Source organism: Dasypus novemcinctus, chromosome X, assembly GCF_030445035.2.
Source record: "Dasypus novemcinctus isolate mDasNov1 chromosome X, mDasNov1.1.hap2, whole genome shotgun sequence".
NCBI lineage: Eukaryota > Metazoa > Chordata > Mammalia > Cingulata > Dasypodidae > Dasypus > Dasypus novemcinctus.
This window is the reverse complement of record NC_080704.1, coordinates 10,120,009-10,127,897: the sequence shown is the minus strand read 5'-3', so window position 1 is coordinate 10,127,897 and position 7,889 is coordinate 10,120,009. Positions and strand designations below refer to the sequence as shown.

The 7,889-nt window shown below is 41.1% G+C and overlaps 1 pseudogene; it reads right to left on the bottom strand.

Moving 5' to 3' along the window:
• Window positions 1-735: 735 nt before the first annotated feature.
• LOC131277249 (actin-histidine N-methyltransferase-like) overlaps window positions 736-7,889 on the bottom strand; it is a 54,992-nt pseudogene continuing 47,838 nt past the window's right edge.

The window sequence follows — 7,889 nt, the reverse complement described above, 5'->3', positions numbered from 1 at the left end:
AAAAGGATCAACTAAAAAAAAATTTTGCCCAGACTCTAAAGTTTCTTAACCTAATCCCATTTTCTGCTGTGTCATATCCCCACCTTCTGTGCTGATTACCCAGAGTCCTGCCATTGATTCTTGTTGGCAGCAGGCAGAGAAAGCTTTAATTCTGGCCAACGAAAACATAATTTATAGAGGAACTGAATTTTTCCCCAAAAGAAAATACTCTGGCCCACAATGAAACTTCAAAATCTTCTGAAGGTCCCTCTTCCCTCTTTGATGGTGGTGGTGTTATGGAACTCCTATGTTTGTCTAGAGGAAAGATGGCGCTCTTAATAGAAAAGGGAAGCTATCATTTTTATAGAAAACAAAAACATATCTTCCTCTCTACAGAAAGAAAAATGTTAACAAGAAAACAGCAATGTAAATAGACTATTACAAATTTTGCTTAACTGAATTTCCCAACAGATCAGGCAGGAAACACAAACCCATAATCCAGAGTTATGTGTATTTTTAGGTGAAAACAAACCACTGCCATGATGGAAGTGGCGTCTCCCATCACTCATTTACTTTCCTGTTTTAAATTTTCTTCTGGCCTGGTTGTTAGGGGATAGACTGTTCACTATTTACAAGCCATTTTTGGTTACCTCTGATTGGATTGCTACACCTCCTGCCTCCCTTCAGGTTTCTCAGGACAAGGGGGAGGCTTGAGTCTACCATGCTGCTCTCCAAGAGCCCAAGTTTCCTCTCTTCTTATTTGGGAATTGGGGCCTTGTCCTCTCTGTTGCAGAAGTATTCTCAGTTGATAGCTGCACTCTTGACTTCTTTGTCCAAAATCTCCTTTTTGCCTTAGCACAATTTGATGGCCATATTGCACAAATAGAAAAGTCATACTTTTTTAAGAAGGACTTATCTTCCTCAATATTCATTTTACATGTTTTTAAAAGAAGCAGTACCGTGTGCAGCTGGCCCACTCGCAGTGCTGATGCGTGCAAGGAGTGCCCTGCCACACAGGGGTGTCCCCCGCATAGGGGAGCCCCACGCACAAGGACTGCACCTCATAAGGAGAGCCACTCAGTGAGAAAGAAAGTGCAGCCGGCCCAAGAATGGCGCTGCCCACACCGAGAGCTGATACAACAAGATGATGCAATAAAAAGAAACAGATTCCGGTGCCGCTGACAAAAACAGAAACAGACAAAGAAGACGCAGCAAATAGACACAGAGAACAGACAACCGGGGTGGGGTAGGGGAGAAGGGGAGAGAAATAAATAAATCTTAAAAAAGAAAAGAAAAGAAAAGAAGCAGCACTCTATCTTCAAGAAGTGACCAGAGTTTGACTTCATTTTCTCAGCGAAAAGGAAATTCAGGGTAACCCAAGGTGAAGAGTCTATCTGTAGCATTTCCTCTTTTGTCATGCAGAAATAGTGGGAGAAAAGCCAGGAGTTGGGCAGAGATGGGTGGCTCTTAAGATGTAAGACAAAGACGCTGGAACAGGGGATGCCAGCATGGGCTTCAACCTCAGCCTTCATGACTCAGAACCACTCCCTTTTACTCACTCCAAGCTTTACTTTTACTCTATCATGTGAATTATTGTTGATGAAAAAGCTGCTGTGGATTGGGAACTCTGCATTTGACCAAGTGCCAAAAAAATGTAAACCTGCTCCCCAGCCCTAAGTCCTGCAGGGCCACACACTCACAGCGGTTGTCCTCAGGGTTATAGCCAGTGGTGATCAATCCAGGGTGATTCAGGATCAGACCTCTGTGGGGATCTGGTTGTGTCTCATAAGAGAATGGATTGCACCTGTAGACCCCCTAAGTGAAAAGAATTCTTCAAGGGCAGTTTCTATAATGCACCATTATAGGAATAGGCATACTATGTTTTTATACTACCTGAAGACATCATGAATAGCTTGTGTTCAATGAAGATACTGAACTTCATCTTCAAAGTAGGGAGGAGTGTCCTATTCACTGGGGAGGCTCTGAATGTAGGGCTGCCAGAGGATTGGCTCAGTCACACAGTGAGCTTCAAGAATGAGTCTTGAGAACATAAGGACCCAACACTGAATTTTCAGAAGATTCAACAGTCAGAAATTTTCATGGAATTTATAAAAATAATTCTCCTGCCTTGATATTTCCAATTGTTTTCAAACCTAAGCCTTCCTCCTTGAAGTCAACCAACCTTTCAAAACCCTCAATAGAAGCTCTGTTTTCAGAGGCCCATTTCTTTAGATGAGGAAATTAAACTCTTGCCATCAAAAGGAACGGAGGAGAGTCCTTGTTGCTCTTTTCGTATTTTCTCCACTCCAGTCCGGATCTGCATGTACTTTTACCATTCTTTTCCTGAACCATGTAGTACCCTGGATTTCCACAAAAGTTCACTAGTGAGGCTTGAGATTTCCTACAGGGACACAGTTGCTGTAGCACCAGTGCCTGATTACAGAGTTTTCTCCTGGCTCTTCTTGCTCTTTTTCTGACTCAGATGCTATATACTGAAGTTTGCTGGCTGCTGAGCCCTGCACACAATGGTGGCGCCAAACTCCACCTCAGCCAAGCTCCAAGTGGATGGGAGAGGCAGGCGGTGGTCTGAGACAGCCCAACCCCTATGACCCAGCCCAGCTCCACCTGCCCAAGAGTCCTGCCTTCAGGACTTCTGTCTTTACTGTGGCTCTCATATGATTCCTATATCAGATAGAATATGAGTCATGGAGAATCCATTTATCTAGAAGGGTAATGGGAGCTCAAAAACACAAAGCTTCATGGATAGGTCTCTAGGGGCTGAAAAATTAAGTGTGTAAATAGAATACATTTTCCAAAACCACAGGACCATAGTTAAGGAACAGTGACAGTAAGAGGCCCTCGAAAGTACTCAAAATAGTCACCTACAAGAGTTCTAAAATGTAGGCTAATGGAGTAAACAGCAAATGACAAAGATACTTGACACTATGGTGGCAGTCAAATATGAGGAACAGGGACGATACCACAGGAGTTGAAGCCCAGGAAGGCTGACAGAATTTTCCATATTCCAAAGAAACCACACAGGAGGCCAGCAGGAGTAGACATGCCCTTAATACTTACAGGACCCTCCGCAGTCAGTCAGGAGGTACGGCACCACCCCTCAGGGAGTGGGGGCTTATAAAGGTATTACATGCAGGGCAGAAAAGGGACAGTGCCTGGACCAGCCACAGAAACATGCTTGTGCATGTGAGTCTCAAAACATTCTCACCACATCCTTGCTATTTCTTCAAGGGCTGGGCTGCTGTCAAGTTCAGCATCACAAGGAAGGAGGGGAAAGTGGGCATTTAGGTCAAGTTCTCAGGACCGAGAAAAAGAGAAGCCTCTCTCAGCCCCCCAAAAGGGAAACTTTATACATAGGCTCTATCTGGGAAAGAAGGAAGATGGACAAAAGCCTTACCTGTAATGAGGATATTTTAAACTGGAGACTTCGGATAACAGTATCAATTAGGGTTTGTGATTTTAAATGATCACAAGAAATCTAAGTGAGAACTGTAAGGGGGGCTTGGTGTTTCCTCTTGGACATGGAAAAAACAAATATTCATTTAAATATACATCATGTTACTGCAGTTTACTCAATACTGTAAAAAGCTGCCCTTTTCATTTTTAATCAAAGGCATTTGCTAAACCCTTCAAACCTTTGTGCTTTCTTTATTTCCAATTCATTGTCAAACTTTTGGACCGATAGTAAGGTAAATTTACTCTCACTGGCATATAATTAGTACTAATTGATGGAAGGGCAGAGAAGGGTCCCTTTTGAGTAGAGGCAGGTATGAAATGGTAAGCCATCTCCATACTCTCTCCATCTACCACCTTTCTTCAAGTACATGGCTTAGGGGACTATAGACAGGAGAAGATGCAGAATCCCTCAGTTCTCTTTAGAAGACATTGGTGAGAAAGAAATGTATTGTGTCATGTTACTAAGATTGAGGTATTGTTCGTAACAAGCTCACACTACCTACCTTGACCAATCCACCGTCTGTAATAAGTGAGTGGGTTAGTAGAGCATCTACCCTGTCTGTTATACAGAGCTATAGAATGTACTAGTATAAAGCCTAGATCCCTGTGGCAGGCTGAATAATGTCTGTTCTTTCCCCTGGTATCGGTGAATATTAATTTACATGGCAAAAACGGAATTAAGATAGCTAAACCATTTACTTTAAAATAGCCTGGATTATCCTGGTGGGCCTAGTGTGATCATAAGTATCCTTAAAAGTAAAAAGAGCCAAGAGGAGATGTGACCACAGAAGCAGAGATCAGAGAGGTTACATTACTGGTTTTGAAAATAGAACAGCCTATGAACCAAAGGATGAAGATGGCCTCTAGAAGCTGGAAAAGGTTAGGAAATGGATTCTCCTCCAACATCCAGAATGGAATGTGTCTCTGATGACCCCTTCATTTTAGCCCATAGAAGTCATTTGGTTTCACTATCTACAGAATTGTAAAATAATAAGTTTATATTATTTTTAAGCCACTAATTTTGTGGTAATTTGTTATAGCAGCAACAGAGCAATAGAGAACTTATCCTCCCCCCCCCCCCCCCGCCACTTTCTGACCCCTCTGATTATGTTAGATAGTGTCATGTGATTTTGTAGTTAGTAAGCCAATTTAATACCTTCTTAGCACATGGTAAGCTTTTTCAATTTTCAAAGCTTTTTTTTTTTTTTAACAAGGTTTGGCTAGTATTCAAATGTCTATATCTATTCCTGGTGTTAGTCTTATGGATGCAAAATATGTGCTCAAAACCCAAATGGCAAATTCACATTCACTCTGTCCCTCCCCCTCTTTCTTTCCTTTCTTCCTTCCCTCCCCCTCCTCCTGTCTCCTTGTTGTCTTCTCTCATATAGACACACATTTATTGTGTGAAAACATGGAAGTCAAAATTAGGGATATACAACCATACTTGTTTGTGTTTATTAATATCTTCAAGTTCACAGATTATTTTTTCTCTCTCATATCTGCTACCAACCCCTCTAATGAAATTTTTGTTTTTAGTTATTGTTCATTTTAACTCCAAAATTTCTATTTGGTTCCTTTTTAATAATCTTTATGTCTTTATTGCTATTCTCTACTAGGTGAGGCATTGTGTTCATAATTTTCTTTAGTTTTTAAGACATGGCTTTCTTTAGCTACTTGAATTTATTTAAAGTAGCTGATTTAGACTCTGTCCAGTAAACCTAGAGAATGGGCTTCCTCAGATACAAATGATGTTTCTTTGTATGCTTCATAATATATAATTGAAAACCAAGCAACATGAATATTGTAATACAGTACTCTAATCAGATTCTAGCCTTCCCCAATGTTTTTATTGCATTTTTGTTTTCCTGTAGTAATGTTTCAGGCCTGATTTTTCAAGTATGTATCCTTTGTATACTGAAGTCACTGTTCTATTATCTTAGTGGCCAGCTAATGATTAAACAGGATTTCATTAAATGCATAGAATCAAAAAACATCTTCCAGTCTTTGCACAGGGCTTCTGTGTGTATGGTGGAATTATACCATGATCAATAAGGTAGGCATTTTATAATTTTTCCTTCACCTTCACTTCCTCTTTGTGCAGGGCCACAAGATCAGCCAGATATGAGAACTTCAGGTCATCTATGTCTTTCTAGAATATGCACATAGTTCTGGGCATGCATGTTGCCTTTTAAATTCCTAGGAATATGTTGGAGCTTTTTTAAACTTTCTTTTACCAAAGCATCACATTCCCAACATTTCCTTACGAATGTTTGACAACTCTATTGTTTGCAACATCCTTACTCAAGCAAGACAGATTGAATTATGTTTGCCAGGGTGAGTGGACAAAAAAGGCAAGTGACTGGACTGAAAAGTTTCTGTGAGCCATGAGATAAGGCCCACCCACATTTGGGAAGAGCAGGCACTAGCAGGCAGTCCCTGCCCAGCATTTTTCAGTGGCAGGCCTTATCCCATTGTTCAGGGACAGTGACTCCAAAGACTAAAAATGGTAGAGCCTGTATCCTGGCATTTGTGGAGATTCTGGCCACTATCCCTATGCTTGCAGTGGGTGGAGACTTTACCCCAGTGTTCAGGGAGAGAATGAATGCATTATAGTCACTTGGAAGGCGAGGGGCTGAGGCTCCATCAGGTCCAGAGTACAAAGAATCGGGCTAAAATCGAGATTTTAAAATCTCTCAGATCTTAAAATTAATGGGAGAGCAGATTCAATCCCCAGCCCCCAGTACCAAAAAAAAAGGAGTGTTCCTACAAGGATTTCTACTTGCTTGGGTTCTGTAATTCCTGTTTTGTTTTTTTCCAATTTCTCCCTTCTTGACTGGAAATGTTTGTTTTATGCCTACCTACTCCTGTATTCTAGGAACAGATAATTGTTTTCTAGGTTTCAGAGGTCCCTCAGGCAGAAAAATTTTGCCCCAGGATAGACCACACCCACAACTGATTTTGATGAAACTTTCTACTCAGTGTTGATACTGAATGACTAAAGGTTTTTAGAATGTTTTGATTGAATTGAAGTATTTTGCATTTAGGAAGAATATGTCTTTTAGGGGCCCAAAAGGCAGATTGTAGCAGACTGAGTTACAAGTAACCCAGAAAAACATAATCTTAAGTCCTTCCTATGGACCTTTTCATAAAAGTTTTTGTTTGTTTGTTTGTTTGTTTTTATTGACTTTGTAATAATATTACATTAAAAATATATATATATGAGGTCCCATTCAACCCCACCACCCCCACCCCACCTCTCCCCCCCCCCCCCGCAGCAACACTCATTCCCATCATCATGACACATCCATTGCATTTGGTAAGTACATCTTTGGGCACCTCTGCACCTCATGGTCAATGGTCCACATCATGGCCCATACTCTCCCCCATTCCATCCAGTGGGCCCTGTGAGGATTTACAATGTCCGGTGATTGCCCCTGAAGCACCATCCAGGGCAGCTCCATGTCCCAAAGACGCCTCCACTTCTCATCTCTTCCTGCCTTATAAAAGTGTTTTTACTTAAGGCATCTTCAACTGAATCAGGATAGGTCTTCATACTGTACTGGAAACCTTATAGAAAAGGTCACCTAGAAAAGCCATGGGAAATAGCAAAGCTAAAAGTCAACAGAACCAGGAAGAAAAAGGCAAAGACACCACCATCTACATTGTCAAAGTACACTGGTCAACCAGAAGATACTGATCCTGGAAAAAGGCAAGCTTCTAGCCTCTGAAACCATAAGCCAATAAATTCCTGTTGTTGAGCCTTCCATTGTGTCCTATTTGTCTTAGCAGCCAGGAAACATGCTGGTCTCATGTAGCATCAATTTAAGATATTTGCCCATAATTGTTTTCCACAAACCCCCCTCCCCATCCTGGCTTTTACTATCTGATGAGGGGGGAGGGGGAGGTTGATAATATAGAGAGAAGTTGGTTAGGCTAGTTTTTTAGGAAGCCACTAGATGAGTTAAAACAAATAATTATGATTTGTGGTGAATGATGTCTGTTCTACTCCCTCTGGTACAATACCCAGGGATGTGGACTTTCACTTTCAAGTCTAATGAAGAGTTGGTGAGTGGAGGATGAGATTTGGTTGTTAAAGAACCAGAAAGCTTGTTCTTTCTGAGATTCAGCTGGGAGTTTTTGTTTTGTTTGTTTGTTTTAATATTACTTTGGTTACAGCAAGCTTTGGGTTGATTCCAGACAATGTTGACAGTTAGAGGGTGTGTTGATGGAGGGATAAATTTTGGGCGCTGCCATCATTTTTTTGACATCATACCCACTATTATAATGAGTTTGTTGTTTGAGGCCATGTTTAGGTTTAACCTATAATTAGGTTAGTTTGTTACAGCAGCATTAGGAAACTAATACAGTTGTTTCTAGTTGTCAGGAATAGTTTGCACATGCCCAAAATTTCACCTTGAGCAACATCTCAGGCTGAA